This window comes from Dendrobates tinctorius, unplaced genomic scaffold (genome assembly GCF_039654945.1).
Source record: "Dendrobates tinctorius isolate UK_male_01 unplaced genomic scaffold, ASM3965494v1 ptg000008l, whole genome shotgun sequence".
Lineage (NCBI taxonomy): Eukaryota > Metazoa > Chordata > Amphibia > Anura > Dendrobatidae > Dendrobates > Dendrobates tinctorius.
The window spans coordinates 48,408,459-48,433,361 of record NW_027361676.1 but is presented as its reverse complement, the minus strand read 5'-3'; the positions used below and the strand labels follow the sequence as shown (position 1 = coordinate 48,433,361).

The 24,903-nt window shown below is 30.5% G+C and overlaps 25 non-coding genes across 25 annotated transcripts; all 25 read left to right on the top strand.

Moving 5' to 3' along the window:
* The first annotated feature begins 50 nt into the window (after positions 1-50).
* On the top strand, positions 51-122 carry TRNAC-GCA (transfer RNA cysteine (anticodon GCA)). The gene has a single exon. It is a non-coding gene; the product is annotated as a tRNA-Cys (tRNA).
* Positions 123-982: 860 nt separating this feature from the next.
* Positions 983-1,054, top strand: TRNAC-GCA (transfer RNA cysteine (anticodon GCA)). The gene has a single exon. It is a non-coding gene; the product is annotated as a tRNA-Cys (tRNA).
* An 859-nt stretch (positions 1,055-1,913) lies between these two features.
* On the top strand, positions 1,914-1,985 carry TRNAC-GCA (transfer RNA cysteine (anticodon GCA)). The gene has a single exon. It is a non-coding gene; the product is annotated as a tRNA-Cys (tRNA).
* An 863-nt stretch (positions 1,986-2,848) lies between these two features.
* On the top strand, positions 2,849-2,920 carry TRNAC-GCA (transfer RNA cysteine (anticodon GCA)). Its single transcript has one exon. It is a non-coding gene; the product is annotated as a tRNA-Cys (tRNA).
* Positions 2,921-3,772: 852 nt separating this feature from the next.
* Positions 3,773-3,844, top strand: TRNAC-GCA (transfer RNA cysteine (anticodon GCA)). The gene has a single exon. It is a non-coding gene; the product is annotated as a tRNA-Cys (tRNA).
* Positions 3,845-4,613: 769 nt separating this feature from the next.
* Positions 4,614-4,685, top strand: TRNAC-GCA (transfer RNA cysteine (anticodon GCA)). Its single transcript has one exon. It is a non-coding gene; the product is annotated as a tRNA-Cys (tRNA).
* Positions 4,686-5,543: 858 nt separating this feature from the next.
* Positions 5,544-5,615, top strand: TRNAC-GCA (transfer RNA cysteine (anticodon GCA)). Its single transcript has one exon. It is a non-coding gene; the product is annotated as a tRNA-Cys (tRNA).
* Positions 5,616-6,474: 859 nt separating this feature from the next.
* Positions 6,475-6,546, top strand: TRNAC-GCA (transfer RNA cysteine (anticodon GCA)). The gene has a single exon. It is a non-coding gene; the product is annotated as a tRNA-Cys (tRNA).
* Positions 6,547-7,402: 856 nt separating this feature from the next.
* On the top strand, positions 7,403-7,474 carry TRNAC-GCA (transfer RNA cysteine (anticodon GCA)). Its single transcript has one exon. It is a non-coding gene; the product is annotated as a tRNA-Cys (tRNA).
* An 856-nt stretch (positions 7,475-8,330) lies between these two features.
* Positions 8,331-8,402, top strand: TRNAC-GCA (transfer RNA cysteine (anticodon GCA)). The gene has a single exon. It is a non-coding gene; the product is annotated as a tRNA-Cys (tRNA).
* An 849-nt stretch (positions 8,403-9,251) lies between these two features.
* TRNAC-GCA (transfer RNA cysteine (anticodon GCA)) lies at positions 9,252-9,323 on the top strand. The gene has a single exon. It is a non-coding gene; the product is annotated as a tRNA-Cys (tRNA).
* An 858-nt stretch (positions 9,324-10,181) lies between these two features.
* TRNAC-GCA (transfer RNA cysteine (anticodon GCA)) lies at positions 10,182-10,253 on the top strand. The gene has a single exon. It is a non-coding gene; the product is annotated as a tRNA-Cys (tRNA).
* Positions 10,254-11,102: 849 nt separating this feature from the next.
* Positions 11,103-11,174, top strand: TRNAC-GCA (transfer RNA cysteine (anticodon GCA)). Its single transcript has one exon. It is a non-coding gene; the product is annotated as a tRNA-Cys (tRNA).
* An 851-nt stretch (positions 11,175-12,025) lies between these two features.
* TRNAC-GCA (transfer RNA cysteine (anticodon GCA)) lies at positions 12,026-12,097 on the top strand. Its single transcript has one exon. It is a non-coding gene; the product is annotated as a tRNA-Cys (tRNA).
* Positions 12,098-12,948: 851 nt separating this feature from the next.
* TRNAC-GCA (transfer RNA cysteine (anticodon GCA)) lies at positions 12,949-13,020 on the top strand. Its single transcript has one exon. It is a non-coding gene; the product is annotated as a tRNA-Cys (tRNA).
* Positions 13,021-13,876: 856 nt separating this feature from the next.
* Positions 13,877-13,948, top strand: TRNAC-GCA (transfer RNA cysteine (anticodon GCA)). The gene has a single exon. It is a non-coding gene; the product is annotated as a tRNA-Cys (tRNA).
* An 849-nt stretch (positions 13,949-14,797) lies between these two features.
* On the top strand, positions 14,798-14,869 carry TRNAC-GCA (transfer RNA cysteine (anticodon GCA)). The gene has a single exon. It is a non-coding gene; the product is annotated as a tRNA-Cys (tRNA).
* A 1,772-nt stretch (positions 14,870-16,641) lies between these two features.
* Positions 16,642-16,713, top strand: TRNAC-GCA (transfer RNA cysteine (anticodon GCA)). The gene has a single exon. It is a non-coding gene; the product is annotated as a tRNA-Cys (tRNA).
* Positions 16,714-17,575: 862 nt separating this feature from the next.
* TRNAC-GCA (transfer RNA cysteine (anticodon GCA)) lies at positions 17,576-17,647 on the top strand. The gene has a single exon. It is a non-coding gene; the product is annotated as a tRNA-Cys (tRNA).
* Positions 17,648-19,429: 1,782 nt separating this feature from the next.
* TRNAC-GCA (transfer RNA cysteine (anticodon GCA)) lies at positions 19,430-19,501 on the top strand. Its single transcript has one exon. It is a non-coding gene; the product is annotated as a tRNA-Cys (tRNA).
* An 863-nt stretch (positions 19,502-20,364) lies between these two features.
* TRNAC-GCA (transfer RNA cysteine (anticodon GCA)) lies at positions 20,365-20,436 on the top strand. Its single transcript has one exon. It is a non-coding gene; the product is annotated as a tRNA-Cys (tRNA).
* Positions 20,437-21,293: 857 nt separating this feature from the next.
* On the top strand, positions 21,294-21,365 carry TRNAC-GCA (transfer RNA cysteine (anticodon GCA)). Its single transcript has one exon. It is a non-coding gene; the product is annotated as a tRNA-Cys (tRNA).
* An 860-nt stretch (positions 21,366-22,225) lies between these two features.
* TRNAC-GCA (transfer RNA cysteine (anticodon GCA)) lies at positions 22,226-22,297 on the top strand. The gene has a single exon. It is a non-coding gene; the product is annotated as a tRNA-Cys (tRNA).
* An 857-nt stretch (positions 22,298-23,154) lies between these two features.
* Positions 23,155-23,226, top strand: TRNAC-GCA (transfer RNA cysteine (anticodon GCA)). The gene has a single exon. It is a non-coding gene; the product is annotated as a tRNA-Cys (tRNA).
* An 859-nt stretch (positions 23,227-24,085) lies between these two features.
* Positions 24,086-24,157, top strand: TRNAC-GCA (transfer RNA cysteine (anticodon GCA)). Its single transcript has one exon. It is a non-coding gene; the product is annotated as a tRNA-Cys (tRNA).
* The last annotated feature ends 746 nt before the right edge of the window (positions 24,158-24,903 follow it).

Genomic DNA, 24,903 nt, shown 5'->3' with positions numbered 1-24,903 from the left:
CAGATTGCATGTTGAAAAAAAAAATTGAGCTTTTGCATTTTTCAAATATAGGGGGTATATCTCAGTGGTAGAGCATTTGACTGCAGATCAAGAGGTCCTTGGTTCAACTCCGAGTGCCCCCTGAAGGTACATTTTCAACAGATTAAAAATACATGCTTCGCTACCTATATATTTATACTAGATTTAGAACCGTATGAAGTTGAATTCATGTTTTCTTTATATGAATACTAGTTAAGAAATGCAGCAAAAAGTTTGAGAAATTTTGCCTGTAAAGAAATCTACAAAAGATATATAAAGCACATTGGAATACTATAAAACTGAGAATTTACTTGTGATATAAAAATTAATGAGTGTTTCTCTGTACTTGTTGTATTAGTTTGTTATTTTTAACAAATAAAAATGTATATCAATGTAAAAAAGGCACAACAACATAAAACTGTGCAAATAGATTTCAGGTTTTATGAGGGAAAAAAAAAAAAAAAAAAAAAAAAAGAGTTTAGGTCTTTTAATATTGGGGGTATATCTCAGTGGTAGACAGTTAGACTGCAGATCAAGAGATCTTTGGTTTAACTCCAAGTGCCCCCTGAAGATGCGTTTACAATGGATTAATAATACTGTACATGATTTCTTACCTACATATTTATGCAAGCTTTTGAACCATGTGAAGTTGAATTCATGTTTTTGTGCTTTCTTAAAGCACATTGGTAGACTCTAAAACTAAGATTTGACTGGTAAAATAAAAATTCCTGAGAGTTCCTCTGTACTTTTTGCTAAAGTTAATTATTTTGAACAAAGAAAAATGCATATCAAAGTAAAAAAACACAACCATATATAAACTGAAGAAAATTTCAGGTTTCATGTTAAAAAAGAAGAGTTTACATTTTTCAAATATAGGTGGCATAGCTTAGTGGTAGAGCATTTGAACATTTTTCAGATTGCATGTTGAAAAAAAAAAATTGAGCGTTTGCATTTTTCGAATATAGGGGGTATAGCTCAGTGGTAGAGCATTTGACTGCAGATCAAGAGGTCCTTGGTTCAACTCCAAGTGCCCCCTGAAGGTACATTTTCAACAGATTAAAAATACATGCTTCGCTACCTATATATTTATACTAGATTTAGAACCGTATGAAGTTGAATTCATGTTTTCTTTATATGAATACTAGTTAAGAAATGCAGCAAAAAGTTTGAGAAATTTTGCCTGTAAAGAAATCTACAAAAGATATATAAAGCACATTGGAAGACTATAAAACTGAGAATTTACTTGTGATATAAAAATTACTGAGTGTTTCTCTGTACTTGTTGTATTAGTTTGTTACTTTTAACAAATAAAAATGTATATCAATGTAAAAAAGGCACAACAACATAAAACTGTGCAAATAGATTTCAGGTTTTATGAGGGAAAAAAAAAAAAAAAAAAAAAAAAGAGTTTAGGTCTTTTAATATTAGGGGGTATATCTCAGTGGTAGACAGTTAGACTGCAGATCAAGAGATCTTTGGTTTAACTCAAAGTGCCCCCTGAAGGTGCGTTTACAATGGATTAATAATACTGTACATGATTTCTTGCCTACATATTTATGCAAGCTTTTGAACCATGTGAAGTTGAATTCATGTTTTTGTGCTTTCTTAAAGCACATTGGTAGACTCTAAAACTAAGATTTGATTGGTAAAATAAAAATTCCTGAGAGTTCCTCTGTACTTTTTGCTAAAGTTAATTATTTTGAACAAAGAAAAATGCATATCAAAGTAAAAAAACACAACCATATATAAACTGAAGAAAATTTCAGGTTTCATGTTAAAAAAGAAGAGTTTACATTTTTCAAATATAGGTGGCATAGCTTAGTGGTAGAGCATTTGAACATTTTTCAGATTGCATGTTGAAAAAAAAAATTGAGCGTTTGCATTTTTCAAATATAGGAGGTATAGCTCAGTGGTAGAGCATTTGACTGCAGATCAAGAGGTCCTTGGTTCAACTCCGAGTGCCCCCTGAAGGTACATTTTCAACAGATTAAAAATACATGCTTCGCTACCTATATCTTTATACTAGATTTAGAACCGTATGAAGTTGAATTCATGTTTTCTTTATATGAATACTAGTTAAGAAATGCAGCAAAAAGTTTGAGAAATTTTGCCTGTAAAGAAATCTACAAAAGATATATAAAGCACATTGGAAGACTATAAAACTGAGAATTTACTTGTGATATAAAAATTAATGAGTGTTTCTCTGTACTTGTTGTATTAGTTTGTTATTTTTAACAAATAAAAATGTATATCAATGTAAAAAAGGCACAACAACATAAAACTGTGCAAATAGATTTCAGGTTTTATGAGGGAGAAAAAAAAAAAAAAAAAAAAAAAAAAGAGTTTAGGTCTTTTAATATTGGGGGTATATCTCAGTGGTAGACAGTTAGACTGCAGATCAAGAGATCTTTGGTTTAACTCCAAGTGCCCCGTGAAGATGCGTTTACAATGGATTAATAATACTGTACATGATTTCTTACCTACATATTTATGCAAGCTTTTGAACCATGTGAAGTTGAATTCATGTTTTTGTGCTTTCTTAAAGCACATTGGTAGACTCTAAAACTAAGATTTGACTGGTAAAATAAAAATTCCTGAGAGTTCCTCTGTACTTTTTGCTAAAGTTAATTATTTTGAACAAAGAAAAATGCATATCAAAGTAAAAAAACACAACCATATATAAACTGAAGAAAATTTCAGGTTTCATGTTAAAAAAGAAGAGTTTACATTTTTCAAATATAGGTGGCATAGCTTAGTGGTAGAGCATTTGAACATTTTTCAGATTGCATGTTGAAAAAAAAAAATTGAGCGTTTGCATTTTTCGAATATAGGGGGTATAGCTCAGTGGTAGAGCATTTGACTGCAGATCAAGAGGTCCTTGGTTCAACTCCAAGTGCCCCCTGAAGGTACATTTTCAACAGATTAAAAATACATGCTTCGCTACCTATATATTTATACTAGATTTAGAACCGTATGAAGTTGAATTCATGTTTTCTTTATATGAATACTAGTTAAGAAATGCAGCAAAAAGTTTGAGAAATTTTGCCTGTAAAGAAATCTACAAAAGATATATAAAGCACATTGGAAGACTATAAAACTGAGAATTTACTTGTGATATAAAAATTACTCAGTGTTTCTCTGTACTTGTTGTATTAGTTTGTTACTTTTAACAAATAAAAATGTATATCAATGTAAAAAAGGCACAACAACATAAAACTGTGCAAATAGATTTCAGGTTTTATGAGGGAAAAAAAAAAAAAAAAAGAGTTTAGGTCTTTTAATATTAGGGGGTATATCTCAGTGGTAGACAGTTAGACTGCAGATCAAGAGATCTTTGGTTTAACTCAAAGTGCCCCCTGAAGGTGCGTTTACAATGGATTAATAATACTGTACATGATTTCTTACCTACATATTTATGCAAGCTTTTGAACCTTGTGAAGTTGAATTCATGTTTTTGTGCTTTCTTAAAGCACATTGGTAGACTCTAAAACTAAGATTTGACTGGTAAAATAAAAATTCCTGCGAGTTCCTCTGTACTTTTTGCTAAAGTTAATTATTTTTAACAAAGAAAAATGCATATCAAAGTAAAAAAACACAACCATATATAAACTGAAGAAAATTTCAGGTTTCATGTTAAAAAAGAAGAGTTTACATTTTTCAAATATAGGTGGCATAGCTTAGTGGTAGAGCATTTGAACATTTTTCAGATTGCATGTTGAAAAAAAAAATTGAGCTTTTGCATTTTTCAAATATAGGGGGTATAGCTCAGTGGTAGAGCATTTGACTGCAGATCAAGAGGTCCTTGGTTCAACTCCGAGTGCCCCCTGAAGGTGCATTTTCAACAGATTAAAAATACATGCTTCGCTACCTATATATTTATACTAGATTTAGAACCGTATGAAGTTGAATTCATGTTTTCTTTATATGAATACTAGTTAAGAAATGCAGCAAAAAGTTTGAGAAATTTTGCCTGTAAAGAAATCTACAAAAGATATTTAAAGCACATTGGAAGACTATAAAACTGAGAATTTACTTGTGATATAAAAATTAATGAGTGTTTCTCTGTACTTGTTGTATTAGTTTGTTATTTTTAACAAATAAAAATGTATATCAATGTAAAAAAGGCACAACAACATAAAACTGTGCAAATAGATTTCAGGTTTTATGAGGGAAAAAAAAAAAAAAAAAAAAAAAGAGTTTAGGTCTTTTAATATTGGGGGTATATCTCAGTGGTAGACAGTTAGACTGCAGATCAAGAGATCTTTGGTTTAACTCCAAGTGCCCCCTGAAGATGCGTTTACAATGGATTAATAATACTGTACATGATTTCTTACCTACATATTTATGCAAGCTTTTGAACCATGTGAAGTTGAATTCATGTTTTTGTGCTTTCTTAAAGCACATTGGTAGACTCTAAAACTAAGATTTGACTGGTAAAATAAAAATTCCTGAGAGTTCCTCTGTACTTTTTGCTAAAGTTAATTATTTTGAACAAAGAAAAATGCATATCAAAGTAAAAAAACACAACCATATATAAACTGAAGAAAATTTCAGGTTTCATGTTAAAAAAGAAGAGTTTACATTTTTCAAATATAGGTGGCATAGCTTAGTGGTAGAGCATTTGACTGCAGATCAAGAGGTCCTTGGTTCAACTCCAAGTGCCCCCTGAAGGTACATTTTCAACAGATTAAAAATACATGCTTCGCTACCTATATATTTATACTAGATTTAGAACCGTATGAAGTTGAATTCATGTTTTCTTTATATGAATACTAGTTAAGAAATGCAGCAAAAAGTTTGAGAAATTTTGCCTGTAAAGAAATCTACAAAAGATATATAAAGCACATTGGAAGACTATAAAACTGAGAATTTACTTGTGATATAAAAATTACTGAGTGTTTCTCTGTACTTGTTGTATTAGTTTGTTACTTTTAACAAATAAAAATGTATATCAATGTAAAAAAGGCACAACAACATAAAACTGTGCAAATAGATTTCAGGTTTTATGAGGGAAAAAAAAAAAAAAAAAAAAAAGAGTTTAGGCCTTTTAATATTAGGGGGTATATCTCAGTGGTAGACAGTTAGACTGCAGATCAAGAGATCTTTGGTTTAACTCCAAGTGCCCCCTGAAGGTGCGTTTACAATGGATTAATAATACTGTACATGATTTCTTACCTACATATTTATGCAAGCTTTTGAACCATGTGAAGTTGAATTCATGTTTTTGTGCTTTCTTAAAGCACATTGGTAGACTCTAAAACTAAGATTTGACTGGTAAAATAAAAATTCCTGAGAGTTCCTCTGTACTTTTTGCTAAAGTTAATTATTTTGAACAAAGAAAAATGCATATCAAAGTAAAAAAACACAACCATATATAAACTGAAGAAAATTTCAGGTTTCATGTTAAAAAAGAAGAGTTTACATTTTTCAAATATAGGTGGCATAGCTTAGCGGTAGAGCATTTGAACATTTTTCAGATTGCATGTTGAAAAAAAAAAATTGAGCGTTTGCATTTTTTGAATATAGGGGGTATAGCTCAGCGGTAGAGCATTTGACTGCAGATCAAGAGGTCCTTGGTTCAACTCCAAGTGCCCCCTGAAGGTACATTTTCAACAGATTAAAAATTCATGCTTCGCTACCTATATATTTATACTAGATTTAGAACCGTATGAAGTTGAATTCATGTTTTCTTTATATGAATACTAGTTAAGAAATGCAGCAAAAAGTTTGAGAAATTTTGCCTGTAAAGAAATCTACAAAAGATATATAAAGCACATTGGAAGACTATAAAACTGAGAATTTACTTGTGATATAAAAATTACTGAGTGTTTCTCTGTACTTGTTGTATTAGTTTGTTACTTTTAACAAATAAAAATGTATATCAATGTAAAAAAGGCACAACAACATAAAACTGTGCAAATAGATTTCAGGTTTTATGAGGGAAAAAAAAAAAAAAAAAAAAAAAAGAGTTTAGGTCTTTTAATATTAGGGGGTATATCTCAGTGGTAGACAGTTAGACTGCAGATCAAGAGATCTTTGGTTTAACTCAAAGTGCCCCCTGAAGGTGCGTTTACAATGGATTAATAATACTGTACATGATTTCTTGCCTACATATTTATGCAAGCTTTTGAACCATGTGAAGTTGAATTCATGTTTTTGTGCTTTCTTAAAGCACATTGGTAGACTCTAAAACTAAGATTTGATTGGTAAAATAAAAATTCCTGAGAGTTCCTCTGTACTTTTTGCTAAAGTTAATTATTTTGAACAAAGAAAAATGCATATCAAAGTAAAAAAACACAACCATATATAAACTGAAGAAAATTTCAGGTTTCATGTTAAAAAAGAAGAGTTTACATTTTTCAAATATTGTTGGCATAGCTTAGTGGTAGAGCATTTGAACATTTTTCAGATTGCATGTTGAAAAAAAAAATTGAGCGTTTGCATTTTTCAAATATAGGAGGTATAGCTCAGTGGTAGAGCATTTGACTGCAGATCAAGAGGTCCTTGGTTCAACTCCGAGTGCCCCCTGAAGGTACATTTTCAACAGATTAAAAATACATGCTTCGCTACCTATATCTTTATACTAGATTTAGAACCGTATGAAGTTGAATTCATGTTTTCTTTATATGAATACTAGTTAAGAAATGCAGCAAAAAGTTTGAGAAATTTTGCCTGTAAAGAAATCTACAAAAGATATATAAAGCACATTGGAAGACTATAAAACTGAGAATTTACTTGTGATATAAAAATTAATGAGTGGTTCTCTGTACTTGTTGTATTAGTTTGTTATTTTTAACAAATAAAAATGTATATCAATGTAAAAAAGGCACAACAACATAAAACTGTGCAAATAGATTTCCGGTTTTATGAGGGAGAAAAAAAAAAAAAAAAAAAGAGTTTAGGTCTTTTAATATTGGGGGTATATCTCAGTGGTAGACAGTTAGACTGCAGATCAAGAGATCTTTGGTTTAACTCCAAGTGCCCCCTGAAGATGCGTTTACAATGGATTAATAATACTGTACATGATTTCTTACCTACATATTTATGCAAGCTTTTGAACCATGTGAAGTTGAATTCATGTTTTTGTGCTTTCTTAAAGCACATTGGTAGACTCTAAAACTAAGATTTGACTGGTAAAATAAAAATTCCTGAGAGTTCCTCTGTACTTTTTGCTAAAGTTAATTATTTTGAACAAAGAAAAATGCATATCAAAGTAAAAAAACACAACCATATATAAACTGAAGAAAATTTCAGGTTTCATGTTAAAAAAGAAGAGTTTACATTTTTCAAATATAGGTGGCATAGCTTAGTGGTAGAGCATTTGAACATTTTTCAGATTGCATGTTGAAAAAAAAAAATTGAGCGTTTGCATTTTTCGAATATAGGGGGTATAGCTCAGTGGTAGAGCATTTGACTGCAGATCAAGAGGTCCTTGGTTCAACTCCAAGTGCCCCCTGAAGGTACATTTTCAACAGATTAAAAATACATGCTTCGCTACCTATATATTTATACTAGATTTAGAACCGTATGAAGTTGAATTCATGTTTTCTTTATATGAATACTAGTTAAGAAATGCAGCAAAAAGTTTGAGAAATTTTGCCTGTAAAGAAATCTACAAAAGATATATAAAGCACATTGGAAGACTATAAAACTGAGAATTTACTTGTGATATAAAAATTACTGAGTGTTTCTCTGTACTTGTTGTATTAGTTTGTTACTTTTAACAAATAAAAATGTATATCAATGTAAAAAAGGCACAACAACATAAAACTGTGCAAATAGATTTCAGGTTTTATGAGGGAAAAAAAAAAAAAAAAAAAAAAGAGTTTAGGTCTTTTAATATTAGGGGGTATATCTCAGTGGTAGACAGTTAGACTGCAGATCAAGAGATCTTTGGTTTAACTCAAAGTGCCCCCTGAAGGTGCGTTTACAATGGATTAATAATACTGTACATGATTTCTTACCTACATATTTATGCAAGCTTTTGAACCTTGTGAAGTTGAATTCATGTTTTTGTGCTTTCTTAAAGCACATTGGTAGACTCTAAAACTAAGATTTGACTGGTAAAATAAAAATTCCTGAGAGTTCCTCTGTACTTTTTGCTAAAGTTAATTATTTTTAACAAAGAAAAATGCATATCAAAGTAAAAAACACAACCATATATAAACTGAAGAAAATTTCAGGTTTCATGTTAAAAAAGAAGAGTTTACATTTTTCAAATATAGGTGGCATAGCTTAGTGGTAGAGCATTTGAACATTTTTCAGATTGCATGTTGAAAAAAAAAATTGAGCGTTTGCATTTTTCAAATATAGGGGGTATAGCTCAGTGGTAGAGCATTTGACTGCAGATCAAGAGGTCCTTGGTTCAACTCCGAGTGCCCCCTGAAGGTACATTTTCAACAGATTAAAAATACATGCTTCGCTACCTATATATTTATACTAGATTTAGAACCGTATGAAGTTGAATTCATGTTTTCTTTATATGAATACTAGTTAAGAAATGCAGCAAAAAGTTTGAGAAATTTTGCCTGTAAAGAAATCTACAAAAGATATATAAAGCACATTGGAAGACTATAAAACTGAGAATTTACTTGTGATATAAAAATTAATGAGTGTTTCTCTGTACTTGTTGTATTAGTTTGTTATTTTTAACAAATAAAAATGTATATCAATGTAAAAAAGGCACAACAACATAAAACTGTGCAAATAGATTTCAGGTTTTATGAGGGAAAAAAAAAAAAAAAAGTTTAGGTCTTTTAATATTGGGGGTATATCTCAGTGGTAGACAGTTAGACTGCAGATCAAGAGATCTTTGGTTTAACTCCAAGTGCCCCCTGAAGATGCGTTTACAATGGATTAATAATACTGTACATGATTTCTTACCTACATATTTATGCAAGCTTTTGAACCATGTGAAGTTGAATTCATGTTTTTGTGCTTTCTTAAAGCACATTGGTAGACTCTAAAACTAAGATTTGACTGGTAAAATAAAAATTCCTGAGAGTTCCTCTGTACTTTTTGCTAAAGTTAATTATTTTGAACAAAGAAAAATGCATATCAAAGTAAAAAAACACAACCATATATAAACTGAAGAAAATTTCAGGTTTCATGTTAAAAAAGAAGAGTTTACATTTTTCAAATATAGGTGGCATAGCTTAGTGGTAGAGCATTTGAACATTTTTCAGATTGCATGTTGAAAAAAAAAAATTGAGCGTTTGCATTTTTCGAATATAGGGGGTATAGCTCAGTGGTAGAGCATTTGACTGCAGATCAAGAGGTCCTTGGTTCAACTCCAAGTGCCCCCTGAAGGTACATTTTCAACAGATTAAAAATACATGCTTCGCTACCTATATATTTATACTAGATTTAGAACCGTATGAAGTTGAATTCATGTTTTCTTTATATGAATACTAGTTAAGAAATGCAGCAAAAAGTTTGAGAAATTTTGCCTGTAAAGAAATCTACAAAAGATATATAAAGCACATTGGAAGACTATAAAACTGAGAATTTACTTGTGATATAAAAATTACTGAGTGTTTCTCTGTACTTGTTGTATTAGTTTGTTACTTTTAACAAATAAAAATGTATATCAATGTAAAAAAGGCACAACAACATAAAACTGTGCAAATAGATTTCAGGTTTTATGAGGGAAAAAAAAAAAAAAAAAAAAAAGAGTTTAGGTCTTTTAATATTAGGGGGTATATCTCAGTGGTAGACAGTTAGACTGCAGATCAAGAGATCTTTGGTTTAACTCAAAGTGCCCCCTGAAGGTGCGTTTACAATGGATTAATAATACTGTACATGATTTCTTACCTACATATTTATGCAAGCTTTTGAACCATGTGAAGTTGAATTCATGTTTTTGTGCTTTCTTAAAGCACATTGGTAGACTCTAAAACTAAGATTTGATTGGTAAAATAAAAATTCCTGAGAGTTCCTCTGTACTTTTTGCTAAAGTTAATTATTTTGAACAAAGAAAAATGCATATCAAAGTAAAAAAACACAACCATATATAAACTGAAGAAAATTTCAGGTTTCATGTTAAAAAAGAAGAGTTTACATTTTTCAAATATAGGTGGCATAGCTTAGTGGTAGAGCATTTGAACATTTTTCAGATTGCATGTTAAAAAAAAAAAAGTGAGCGTTTGCATTTTTCAAATATAGGGGGTATAGCTCAGTGGTAGAGCATTTGACTGCAGATCAAGAGGTCCTTGGTTCAACTCCGAGTGCCTCCTGAAGGTACATTTTCAACAGATTAAAAATACATGCTTCGCTACCTATATATTTATACTAGATTTAGAACCGTATGAAGTTGAATTCATGTTTTCTTTATATGAATACTAGTTAAGAAATGCAGCAAAAAGTTTGAGAAATTTTGCCTGTAAAGAAATCTACAAAAGATATATAAAGCACATTGGAAGACTATAAAACTGAGAATTTACTTGTGATATAAAAATTACTGAGTGTTTCTCTGTACTTGTTGTATTAGTTTGTTACTTTTAACAAATAAAAATGTATATCAATGTAAAAAAGGCACAACAACATAAAACTGTGCAAATAGATTTCAGGTTTTATGAGGGAAAAAAAAAAAAAAGAGTTTAGGCCTTTTAATATTAGGGGGTATATCTCAGTGGTAGACAGTTAGACTGCAGATCAAGAGATCTTTGGTTTAACTCCAAGTGCCCCCTGAAGGTGCGTTTACAATGGATTAATAATACTGTACATGATTTCTTACCTACATATTTATGCAAGCTTTTGAACCATGTGAAGTTGAATTCATGTTTTTGTGCTTTCTTAAAGCACATTGGTAGACTCTAAAACTAAGGTTTGACTGGTAAAATAAAAATTCCTGAGAGTTCCTCTGTACTTTTTGCTAAAGTTAATTATTTTTAACAAAGAAAAATGCATATCAAAGTAAAAAAACACAACCATATATAAACTGAAGAAAATTTCAGGTTTCATGTTAAAAAAGAAGAGTTTACATTTTTCAAATATAGGTGGCATAGCTTAGTGGTAGAGCATTTGAACATTTTTCAGATTGCATGTTGAGAAAAAAAATTGAGCGTTTGCATTTTTCAAATATAGGGGGTATAGCTCAGTGGTAGAGCATTTGACTGCAGATCAAGAGGTCCTTGGTTCAACTCCGAGTGCCCCCTGAAGGTACATTTTCAACATATTAAAAATACATGCTTCGCTACCTATATATTTATACTAGATTTAGAACCGTATGAAGTTGAATTCATGTTTTCTTTATATGAATACTAGTTAAGAAATGCAGCAAAAACTTTGAGAAATTTTGCCTGTAAAGAAATCTACAAAAGATATATAAAGCACATTGGAAGACTATAAAACTGAGAATTTACTTGTGATATAAAAATTACTGAGTGTTTCTCTGTACTTGTTGTATTAGTTTGTTACTTTTAACAAATAAAAATGTATATCAATGTAAAAAAGGCACAACAACATAAAACTTTGCAAATAGATTTCAGGTTTTATGAGGGAAAAAAAAAAAAAAAAAGAGTTTAGGCCTTTTAATATTAGGGGGTATATCTCAGTGGTAGACAGTTAGACTGCAGATCAAGAGATCTTTGGTTTAACTCCAAGTGCCCCCTGAAGGTGCGTTTACAATGGATTAATAATACTGTACATGATTTCTTACCTACATATTTATGCAAGCTTTTGAACCATGTGAAGTTGAATTCATGTTTTGTGCTTTCTTAAAGCACATTGGTAGACTCTAAAACTAAGGTTTGACTGGTAAAATAAAAATTCCTGAGAGTTCCTCTGTACTTTTTGCTAAAGTTAATTATTTTTAACAAAGAAAAATGCATATCAAAGTAAAAAAACACAACCATATATAAACTGAAGAAAATTTCAGGTTTCATGTTAAAAAAGAAGAGTTTACATTTTTCAAATATAGGTGGCATAGCTTAGTGGTAGAGCATTTGAACATTTTTCAGATTGCATGTTGAAAAAAAAAATTGAGCGTTTGCATTTTTCAAATATAGGGGGTATAGCTCAGTGGTAGAGCATTTGACTGCAGATCAAGAGGTCCTTGGTTCAACTCCGAGTGCCCCCTGAAGGTACATTTTCAACATATTAAAAATACATGCTTCGCTACCTATATATTTATACTAGATTTAGAACCGTATGAAGTTGAATTCATGTTTTCTTTATATGAATACTAGTTAAGAAATGCAGCAAAAACTTTGAGAAATTTTGCCTGTAAAGAAATCTACAAAAGATATATAAAGCACATTGGAAGACTATAAAACTGAGAATTTACTTGTGATATAAAAATTACTGAGTGTTTCTCTGTACTTGTTGTATTAGTTTGTTACTTTTAACAAATAAAAATGTATATCAATGTAAAAAAGGCACAACAACATAAAACTGTGCAAATAGATTTCAGGTTTTATGAGGGAAAAAAAAAAAAAAAAGAGTTTAGGCCTTTTAATATTAGGGGGTATATCTCAGTGGTAGACAGTTAGACTGCAGATCAAGAGATCTTTGGTTTAACTCCAAGTGCCCCCTGAAGGTGCGTTGACAATGGATTAATAATACTGTACATGATTTCTTACCTACATATTTATGCAAGCTTTTGAACCTTGTGAAGTTGAATTCATGTTTTTGTGCTTTCTTAAAGCACATTGGTAGACTCTAAAACTAAGATTTGATTGGTAAAATAAAAATTCCTGAGAGTTCCTCTGTACTTTTTGCTAAAGTTAATTATTTTGAACAAAGAAAAATGCATATCAAAGTAAAAAAACACAACCATATATAAACTGAAGAAAATTTCAGGTTTCATGTTAAAAAAGAAGAGTTTACATTTTTCAAATATAGGTGGCATAGCTTAGTGGTAGAGCATTTGAACATTTTTCAGATTGCATGTTGAAAAAAAAAATTGAGCGTTGGCATTTTTCAAATATAGGGGGTATAGCTCAGTGGTAGAGCATTTGACTGCAGATCAAGAGGTCCTTGGTTCAACTCCGAGTGCCCCCTGAAGGTACATTTTCAACAGATTAAAAATACATGCTTCGCTACCTATATATTTATACTAGATTTAGAACCGTATGAAGTTGAATTCATGTTTTCTTTATATGAATACTAGTTAAGAAATGCAGCAAAAAGTTTGAGAAATTTTGCCTGTAAAGAAATCTACAAAAGATATATAAAGCACATTGGAAGACTATAAAACTGAGAATTTACTTGTGATATAAAAATTACTGAGTGTTTCTCTGTACTTGTTGTATTAGTTTGTTACTTTTAACAAATAAAAATGTATATCAATGTAAAAAAGGCACAACAACATAAAACTGTGCAAATAGATTTCAGGTTTTATGAGGGAAAAAAAAAAAAAAAAAAAAAAGAGTTTAGGTCTTTTAATATTAGGGGGTATATCTCAGTGGTAGACAGTTAGACTGCAGATCAAGAGATCTTTGGTTTAACTCAAAGTGCCCCCTGAAGGTGCGTTTACAATGGATTAATAATACTGTACATGATTTCTTACCTACATATTTATGCAAGCTTTTGAACCTTGTGAAGTTGAATTCATGTTTTTGTGCTTTCTTAAAGCACATTGGTAGACTCTAAAACTAAGATTTGACTGGTAAAATAAAAATTCCTGAGAGTTCCTCTGTACTTTTTGCTAAAGTTAATTATTTTTAACAAAGAAAAATGCATATCAAAGTAAAAAACACAACCATATATAAACTGAAGAAAATTTCAGGTTTCATGTTAAAAAAGAAGAGTTTACATTTTTCAAATATAGGTGGCATAGCTTAGTGATAGAGCATTTGAACATTTTTCAGATTGCATGTTGAAAAAAAAAATTGAGCGTTTGCATTTTTCAAATATAGGGGGTATAGCTCAGTGGTAGAGCATTTGACTGCAGATCAAGAGGTCCTTGGTTCAACTCCGAGTGCCCCCTGAAGGTACATTTTCAACAGATTATAAATACATGCTTCGCTACCTATATATTTATACTAGATTTAGAACCGTATGAAGTTGAATTCATGTTTTCTTTATATGAATACTAGTTAAGAAATGCAGCAAAAAGTTTGAGAAATTTTGCCTGTAAAGAAATCTACAAAAGATATATAAAGCACATTGGAAGACTATAAAACTGAGAATTTACTTGTGATATAAAAATTAATGAGTGTTTCTCTGTACTTGTTGTATTAGTTTGTTATTTTTAACAAATAAAAATGTATATCAATGTAAAAAAGGCACAACAACATAAAACTGTGCAAATAGATTTCAGGTTTTATGAGGGAAAAAAAAAAAAAAAAGTTTAGGTCTTTTAATATTGGGGGTATATCTCAGTGGTAGACAGTTAGACTGCAGATCAAGAGATCTTTGGTTTAACTCCAAGTGCCCCCTGAAGATGCGTTTACAATGGATTAATAATACTGTACATGATTTCTTACCTACATATTTATGCAAGCTTTTGAACCATGTGAAGTTGAATTCATGTTTTTGTGCTTTCTTAAAGCACATTGGTAGACTCTAAAACTAAGATTTGACTGGTAAAATAAAAATTCCTGAGAGTTCCTCTGTACTTTTTGCTAAAGTTAATTATTTTGAACAAAGAAAAATGCATATCAAAGTAAAAAAACACAACCATATATAAACTGAAGAAAATTTCAGGTTTCATGTTAAAAAAGAAGAGTTTACATTTTTCAAATATAGGTGGCATAGCTTAGTGGTAGAGCATTTGAACATTTTTCAGATTGCATGTTGAAAAAAAAAAATTGAGCGTTTGCATTTTTCGAATATAGGGGGTATAGCTCAGTGGTAGAGCATTTGACTGCAGATCAAGAGGTCCTTGGTTCAACTCCAAGTGCCCCCTGAAGGTACATTTTCAACAGATTAAAAATTCATGCTTCGCTACCTATATATTTATACTAGATTTAGAACCGTATGAAGTTGAATTCATGTTTTCTTTATATGAATACTAGTTAAGAAATGCAGCAAAAAGTTTGAGAAATTTTGCCTGTAAAGAAATCTACAAAAGATATATAAAGCACATTGGAAGACTATAAAACTGAGAATTTACTTGTGATATAAAAATTACTGAGTGTTTCTCTGTACTTGTTGTATTAGTTTGTTACTTTTAACAAATAAAAATGTATATCAATGTAAAAAAGGCACAACAACATAAAACTGTGCAAATAGATTTCAGGTTTTATGAGGGAAAAAAAAAAAAAAGAGTTTAGGCCTTTTAATATTAGGGGGTATATCTCAGTGGTAGACAGTTAGACTGCAGATCAAGAGATCTTTGGTTTAACTCCAAGTGCCCCCTGAAGATGCGTTTACAATGGATTAATAATACTGTACATGATTTCTTACCTACATATTTATGCAAGCTTTTGAACCATGTGAAGTTGAATTCATGTTTTTGTGCTTTCTTAAAGCACATTGGTAGACTCTAAAACTAAGATTTGACTGGTAAAATAAAAATTCCTGAGAGTTCCTCTGTACTTTTTGCTAAAGTTAATTATTTTGAACAAAGAAAAATGCATATCAAAGTAAAAAAACACAACCATATATAAACTGAAGAAAATTTCAGGTTTCATGTTAAAAAAGAAGAGTTTACATTTTTCAAATATAGGTGGCATAGCTTAGTGGTAGAGCATTTGAACATTTTTCAGATTGCATGTTGAAAAAAAAAATTGAGCGTTTGCATTTTTCAAATATAGGAGGTATAGCTCAGTGGTAGAGCATTTGACTGCAGATCAAGAGGTCCTTTGTTCAACTCCGAGTGACCCCTGAAGGTACATTTTCAACAGATTAAAAATACATGCTTCGCTACCTATATCTTTATACTAGATTTAGAACCGTATGAAGTTGAATTCATGTTTTCTTTATATGAATACTAGTTAAGAAATGCAGCAAAAAGTTTGAGAAATTTTGCCTGTAAAGAAATCTACAAAAGATATATAAAGCACATTGGAAGACTATAAAACTGAGAATTTACTTGTGATATAAAAATTACTCAGTGTTTCTCTGTACTTGTTGTATTAGTTTGTTACTTTTAACAAATAAAAATGTATATCAATGTAAAAAAGGCACAACAACATAAAACTGTGCAAATAGATTTCCGGTTTTATGAGGGAAAAAAAAAAAAAAAAGAGTTTAGGTCTTTTAATATTAGGGGGTATATCTCAGTGGTAGACAGTTAGACTGCAGATCAAGAGATCTTTGGTTTAACTCAAAGTGCCCCCTGAAGGTGCGTTTACAATGGATTAATAATACTGTACATGATTTCTTACCTACATATTTATGCAAGCTTTTGAACCTTGTGAAGTTGAATTCATGTTTTTGTGCTTTCTTAAAGCACATTGGTAGACTCTAAAACTAAGATTTGACTGGTAAAATAAAAATTCCTGAGAGTTCCTCTGTACTTTTTGCTAAAGTTAATTATTTTTAACAAAGAAAAATGCATATCAAAGTAAAAAAACACAACCATATATAAACTGAAGAAAATTTCAGGTTTCATGTTAAAAAAGAAGAGTTTACATTTTTCAAATATAGGTGGCCTAGCTTAGTGGTAGAGCATTTGAACATTTTTCAGATTGCATGTTGAAAAAAAAAATTGAGCTTTTGCATTTTTCAAATATAGGGGGTATAGCTCAGTGGTAGAGCATTTGACTGCAGATCAAGAGGTCCTTGGTTCAACTCCGAGTGCCCCCTGAAGGTACATTTTCAACAGATTAAAAATACATGCTTCGCTACCTATATATTTATACTAGATTTAGAACCGTATGAAGTTGAATTCATGTTTTCTTTATATGAATACTAGTTAAGAAATGCAGCAAAAAGTTTGAGAAATTTTGCCTGTAAAGAAATCTACAAAAGATATATAAAGCACATTGGAATACTATAAAACTGAGAATTTACTTGTGATATAAAAATTAATGAGTGTTTCTCTGTACTTGTTGTATTAGTTTGTTATTTTTAACAAATAAAAATGTATATCAATGTAAAAAAGGCACAACAACATAAAACTGTGCAAATAGATTTCAGGTTTTATGAGGGAAAAAAAAAAAAAAAAAAAAAAAAAAAGAGTTTAGGTCTTTTAATATTGGGGGTATATCTCAGTGGTAGACAGTTAGACTGCAGATCAAGAGATCTTTGGTTTAACTCCAAGTGCCCCCTGAAGATGCGTTTACAATGGATTAATAATACTGTACATGATTTCTTACCTACATATTTATGCAAGCTTTTGAACCATGTGAAGTTGAATTCATGTTTTTGTGCTTTCTTAAAGCACATTGGTAGACTCTAAAACTAAGATTTGACTGGTAAAATAAAAATTCCTGAGAGTTCCTCTGTACTTTTTGCTAAAGTTAATTATTTTGAACAAAGAAAAATGCATATCAAAGTAAAAAAACACAACCATATATAAACTGAAGAAAATTTCAGGTTTCATGTTAAAAAAGAAGAGTTTACATTTTTCAAATATAGGTGGCATAGCTTAGTGGTAGAGCATTTGAACATTTTTCAGATTGCATGTTGAAAAAAAAAAATTGAGCGTTTGCATTTTTCGAATATAGGGGGTATAGCTCAGTGGTAGAGCATTTGACTGCAGATCAAGAGGTCCTTGGTTCAACTCCAAGTGCCCCCTGAAGGTACATTTTCAACAGATTAAAAATACATGCTTCGCTACCTATATATTTATACTAGATTTAGAACCGTATGAAGTTGAATTCATGTTTTCTTTATATGAATACTAGTTAAGAAATGCAGCAAAAAGTTTGAGAAATTTTGCCTGTAAAGAAATCTACAAAAGATATATAAAGCACATTGGAAGACTATAAAACTGAGAATTTACTTGTGATATAAAAATTACTGAGTGTTTCTCTGTACTTGTTGTATTAGTTTGTTACTTTTAACAAATAAAAATGTATATCAATGTAAAAAAGGCACAACAACATAAAACTGTGCAAATAGATTTCAGGTTTTATGAGGGAAAAAAAAAAAAAAAAAAAAAAAAGAGTTTAGGTCTTTTAATATTAGGGGGTATATCTCAGTGGTAGACAGTTAGACTGCAGATCAAGAGATCTTTGGTTTAACTCCAAGTGCCCCCTGAAGATGCGTTTACAATGGATTAATAATACTGTACATGATTTCTTACCTACATATTTATGCAAGCTTTTGAACCATGTGAAGTTGAATTCATGTTTTTGTGCTTTCTTAAAGCACATTGGTAGACTCTAAAACTAAGATTTGACTGGTAAAATAAAAATTCCTGAGAGTTCCTCTGTACTTTTTGCTAAAGTTAATTATTTTGAACAAAGAAAAATGCATATCAAAGTAAAAAAACACAACCATATATAAACTGAAGAAAATTTCAGGTTTCATGTTAAAAAAGAAGAGTTTACATTTTTCAAATATAGGTGGCATAGCTTAGTGGTAGAGCATTTGAACATTTTTCAGATTGCATGTTGAAAAAAAAAATTGAGCGTTTGCATTTTTCAAATATAGGAGGTATAGCTCAGTGGTAGAGCATTTGACTGCAGATCAAGAGGTCCTTTGTTCAACTCCGAGTGACCCCTGAAGGTACATTTTCAACAGATTAAAAATACATGCTTCGCTACCTATATCTTTATACTAGATTTAGAACCGTATGAAGTTGAATTCATGTTTTCTTTATATGAATACTAGTTAAGAAATGCAGCAAAAAGTTTGAGAAATTTTGCCTGTAAAGAAATCTACAAAAGATATATAAAGCACATTGGAAGACTATAAAACTGAGAATTTACTTGTGATATAAAAATTACTCAGTGTTTCTCTGTACTTGTTGTATTAGTTTGTTACTTTTAACAAATAAAAATGTATATCAATGTAAAAAAGGCACAACAACATAAAACTGTGCAAATAGATTTCCGGTTTTATGAGGGAAAAAAAAAAAAAAAAGAGTTTAGGTCTTTTAATATTAGGGGGTATATCTCAGTGGTAGACAGTTAGACTGCAGATCAAGAGATCTTTGGTTTAACTCAAAGTGCCCCCTGAAGGTGCGTTTACAATGGATTAATAATACTGTACATGATTTCTTACCTACATATTTATGCAAGCTTTTGAACCTTGTGAAGTTGAATTCATGTTTTTGTGCTTTCTTAAAGCACATTGGTAGACTCTAAAACTAAGATTTGACTGGTAAAATAAAAATTCCTGAGAGTTCCTCTGTACTTTTTGCTAAAGTTAATTATTTTTAACAAAGAAAAATGCATATCAAAGTAAAAAAACACAACCATATATAAACTGAAGAAAATTTCAGGTTTCATGTTAAAAAAGAAGAGTTTACATTTTTCAAATATAGGTGGCCTAGCTTAGTGGTAGAGCATTTGAACATTTTTCAGATTGCATGTTGAAAAAAAAAATTGAGCTTTTGCATTTTTCAAATATAGGGGGTATAGCTCAGTGGTAGAGCATTTGACTGCAGATCAAGAGGTCCTTGGTTCAACTCCGATTGCCCCCTGAAGGTACATTTTCAACAGATTAAAAATACATGCTTCGCTACCTATATATTTATACTAGATTTAGAACCGTATGAAGTTGAATTCATGTTTTCTTTATATGAATACTAGTTAAGAAATGCAGCAAAAAGTTTGAGAAATTTTGCCTGTAAAGAAATCTACAAAAGATATATAAAGCACATTGGAATACTATAAAACTGAGAATTTACTTGTGATATAAAAATTAATGAGTGTTTCTCTGTACTTGTTGTATTAGTTTGTTATTTTTAACAAATAAAAATGTATATCAATGTAAAAAAGGCACAACAACATAAAACTGTGCAAATAGATTTCAGGTTTTATGAGGGAAAAAAAAAAAAAAAAAAAAAAAAAAAAGAGTTTAGGTCTTTTAATATTGGGGGTATATCTCAGTGGTAGACAGTTAGACTGCAGATCAAGAGATCTTTGGTTTAACTCCAAGTGCCCCCTGAAGATGCGTTTACAATGGATTAATAATACTGTACATGATTTCTTACCTACATATTTATGCAAGCTTTTGAACCATGTGAAGTTGAATTCATGTTTTTGTGCTTTCTTAAAGCACATTGGTAGACTCTAAAACTAAGATTTGACTGGTAAAATAAAAATTCCTGAGAGTTCCTCTGTACTTTTTGCTAAAGTTAATTATTTTGAACAAAGAAAAATGCATATCAAAGTAAAAAAACACAACCATATATAAACTGAAGAAAATTTCAGGTTTCATGTTAAAAAAGAAGAGTTTACATTTTTCAAATATAGGTGGCATAGCTTAGTGGTAGAGCATTTGAACATTTTTCAGATTGCATGTTGAAAAAAAAAAATTGAGCGTTTGCATTTTTCGAATATAGGGGGTATAGCTCAGTGGTAGAGCATTTGACTGCAGATCAAGAGGTCCTTGGTTCAACTCCAAGTGCCCCCTGAAGGTACATTTTCAACAGATTAAAAATACATGCTTCGCTACCTATATATTTATACTAGATTTAGAACCGTATGAAGTTGAATTCATGTTTTCTTTATATGAATACTAGTTAAGAAATGCAGCAAAAAGTTTGAGAAATTTTGCCTGTAAAGAAATCTACAAAAGATATATAAAGCACATTGGAAGACTATAAAACTGAGAATTTACTTGTGATATAAAAATTACTGAGTGTTTCTCTGTACTTGTTGTATTAGTTTGTTACTTTTAACAAATAAAAATGTATATCAATGTAAAAAAGGCACAACAACATAAAACTGTGCAAATAGATTTCAGGTTTTATGAGGGAAAAAAAAAAAAAAAAAAAAAAGAGTTTAGGTCTTTTAATATTAGGGGGTATATCTCAGTGGTAGACAGTTAGACTGCAGATCAAGAGATCTTTGGTTTAACTCAAAGTGCCCCCTGAAGGTGCGTTTACAATGGATTAATAATACTGTACATGATTTCTTACCTACATATTTATGCAAGCTTTTGAACCTTGTGAAGTTGAATTCATGTTTTTGTGCTTTCTTAAAGCACATTGGTAGACTCTAAAACTAAGATTTGACTGGTAAAATAAAAATTCCTGAGAGTTCCTCTGTACTTTTTGCTAAAGTTAATTATTTTTAACAAAGAAAAATGCATATCAAAGTAAAAAAACACAACCATATATAAACTGAAGAAAATTTCAGGTTTCATGTTAAAAAAGAAGAGTTTACATTTTTCAAATATAGGTGGCATAGCTTAGTGGTAGAGCATTTGAACATTTTTCAGATTGCATGTTGAAAAAAAAAATTGAGCGTTTGCATTTTTCAAATATAGGGGGTATAGCTCAGTGGTAGAGCATTTGACTGCAGATCAAGAGGTCCTTGGTTCAACTCCGAGTGCCCCCTGAAGGTACATTTTCAACAGATTAAAAATACATGCTTCGCTACCTATATATTTATACTAGATTTAGAACCGTATGAAGTTGAATTCATGTTTTCTTTATATGAATACTAGTTAAGAAATGCAGCAAAAAGTTTGAGAAATTTTGCCTGTAAAGAAATCTACAAAAGATATATAAAGCACATTGGAAGACTATAAAACTGAGAATTTACTTGTGATATAAAAATTAATGAGTGTTTCTCTGTACTTGTTGTATTAGTTTGTTATTTTTAACAAATAAAAATGTATATCAATGTAAAAAAGGCACAACAACATAAAACTATGCAAATAGATTTCAGGTTTTATGAGGGAAAAAAAAAAAAAAAAAAAAAAAAAAGAGTTTAGGTCTTTTAATATTGGGGGTATATCTCAGTGGTAGACAGTTAGACTGCAGATCAAGAGATCTTTGGTTTAACTCCAAGTGCCCCCTGAAGATGCGTTTACAATGGATTAATAATACTGTACATGATTTCTTACCTACATATTTATGCAAGCTTTTGAACCATGTGAAGTTGAATTCATGTTTTTGTGCTTTCTTAAAGCACATTGGTAGACTCTAAAACTAAGATTTGACTGGTAAAATAAAAATTCCTGAGAGTTCCTCTGTACTTTTTGCTAAAGTTAATTATTTTGAACAAAGAAAAATGCATATCAAAGTAAAAAAACACAACCATATATAAACTGAAGAAAATTTCAGGTTTCATGTTAAAAAAGAAGAGTTTACATTTTTCAAATATAGGTGGCATAGCTTAGTGGTAGAGCATTTGAACATTTTTCAGATTGCATGTTGAAAAAAAAAAATTGAGCGTTTGCATTTTTCGAATATAGGGGTATAGCTCAGTGGTAGAGCATTTGACTGCAGATCAAGAGGTCCTTGGTTCAACTCCAAGTGCCCCCTGAAGGTACATTTTCAACAGATTAAAAATTCATGCTTCGCTGCCTATATATTTATACTAGATTTAGAACCGTATGAAGTTGAATTCATGTTTTCTTTATATGAATACTAGTTAAGAAATGCAGCAAAAAGTTTGAGAAAATTTGCCTGTAAAGAAATCTACAAAAGATATATAAAGCACATTGGAAGACTATAAAACTGAGAATTTACTTGTGATATAAAAATTACTGAGTGTTTCTCTGTACTTGTTGTATTAGTTTGTTACTTTTAACAAATAAAAATGTATATCAATGTAAAAAAGGCACAACAACATAAAACTGTGCAAATAGATTTCAGGTTTTATGAGGGAAAAAAAAAAAAAAAAAAAAAAGAGTTTAGGTCTTTTAATATTAGGGGGTATATCTCAGTGGTAGACAGTTAGACTGCAGATCAAGAGATCTTTGGTTTAACTCAAAGTGCCCCCTGAAGGTGCGTTTACAATGGATTAATAATACTGTACATGATTTCTTACCTACATATTTATGCAAGCTTTTGAACCTTGTGAAGTTGAATTCATGTTTTTGTGCTTTCTTAAAGCACATTGGTAGACTCTAAAACTAAGATTTGACTGGTAAAATAAAAATTCCTGAGAGTTCCTCTGTACTTTTTGCTAAAGTTAATTATTTTTAACAAAGAAAAATGCATATCAAAGTAAAAAAACACAACCATATATAAACTGAAGAAAATTTCAGGTTTCATGTTAAAAAAGAAGAGTTTACATTTTTCAAATATAGGTGGCATAGCTTAGTGGTAGAGCATTTGAACATTTTTCAGATTGCATGTTGAAAAAAAAAATTGAGCGTTTGCATTTTTCAAATATAGGGGGTATAGCTCAGTGGTAGAGCATTTGACTGCAGATCAAGAGGTCCTTGGTTCAACTCCGAGTGCCCCCTGAAGGTACATTTTCAACAGATTAAAAATACATGCTTCGCTACCTATATATTTATACTAGATTTAGAACCGTATGAAGTTGAATTCATGTTTTCTTTATATGAATACTAGTTAAGAAATGCAGCAAAAAGTTTGAGAAATTTTGCCTGTAAAGAAATCTACAAAAGATATATAAAGCACATTGGAAGACTATAAAACTGAGAATTTACTTGTGATATAAAAATTAATGAGTGTTTCTCTGTACTTGTTGTATTAGTTTGTTATTTTTAACAAATAAAAATGTATATCAATGTAAAAAAGGCACAACAACATAAAACTATGCAAATAGATTTCAGGTTTTATGAGGGAAAAAAAAAAAAAAAAAAAAAAAAAGAGTTTAGGTCTTTTAATATTGGGGGTATATCTCAGTGGTAGACAGTTAGACTGCAGATCAAGAGATCTTTGGTTTAACTCCAAGTGCCCCCTGAAGATGCGTTTACAATGGATTAATAATACTGTACATGATTTCTTACCTACATATTTATGCAAGCTTTTGAACCATGTGAAGTTGAATTCATGTTTTTGTGCTTTCTTAAAGCACATTGGTAGACTCTAAAACTAAGATTTGACTGGTAAAATAAAAATTCCTGAGAGTTCCTCTGTACTTTTTGCTAAAGTTAATTATTTTGAACAAAGAAAAATGCATATCAAAGTAAAAAAACACAACCATATATAAACTGAAGAAAATTTCAGGTTTCATGTTAAAAAAGAAGAGTTTACATTTTTCAAATATAGGTGGCATAGCTTAGTGGTAGAGCATTTGAACATTTTTCAGATTGCATGTTGAAAAAAAAAAATTGAGCGTTTGCATTTTTCGAATATAGGGGTATAGCTCAGTGGTAGAGCATTTGACTGCAGATCAAGAGGTCCTTGGTTCAACTCCAAGTGCCCCCTGAAGGTACATTTTCAACAGATTAAAAATTCATGCTTCGCTGCCTATATATTTATACTAGATTTAGAACCGTATGAAGTTGAATTCATGTTTTCTTTATATGAATACTAGTTAAGAAATGCAGCAAAAAGTTTGAGAAATTTTGCCTGTAAAGAAATCTACAAAAGATATATAAAGCACATTGGAAGACTATAAAACTGAGAATTTACTTGTGATATAAAAATTACTGAGTGTTTCTCTGTACTTGTTGTATTAGTTTGTTACTTTTAACAAATAAAAATGTATATCAATGTAAAAAAGGCACAACAACATAAAACTGTGCAAATAGATTTCAGGTTTTATGAGGGAAAAAAAAAAAAAAAAAAAAAAAAGAGTTTAGGTCTTTTAATATTAGGGGGTATATCTCAGTGGTAGTCAGTTAGACTGCAGATCAAGAGATCTTTGGTTTAACTCAAAGTGCCCCCTGAAGGTGCGTTTACAATGGATTAATAATACTGTACATGATTTCTTACCTACATATTTATGCAAGCTTTTGAACCTTGTGAAGTTGAATTCATGTTTTTGTGCTTTCTTAAAGCACATTGGTAGACTCTAAAACTAAGATTTGACTGGTAAAATAAAAATTCCTGAGAGTTCCTCTGTACTTTTTGCTAAAGTTAATTATTTTTAACAAAGAAAAATGCATATCAAAGTAAAAAAACACAACCATATATAAACTGAAGAAAATTTCAGGTTTCATGTTAAAAAA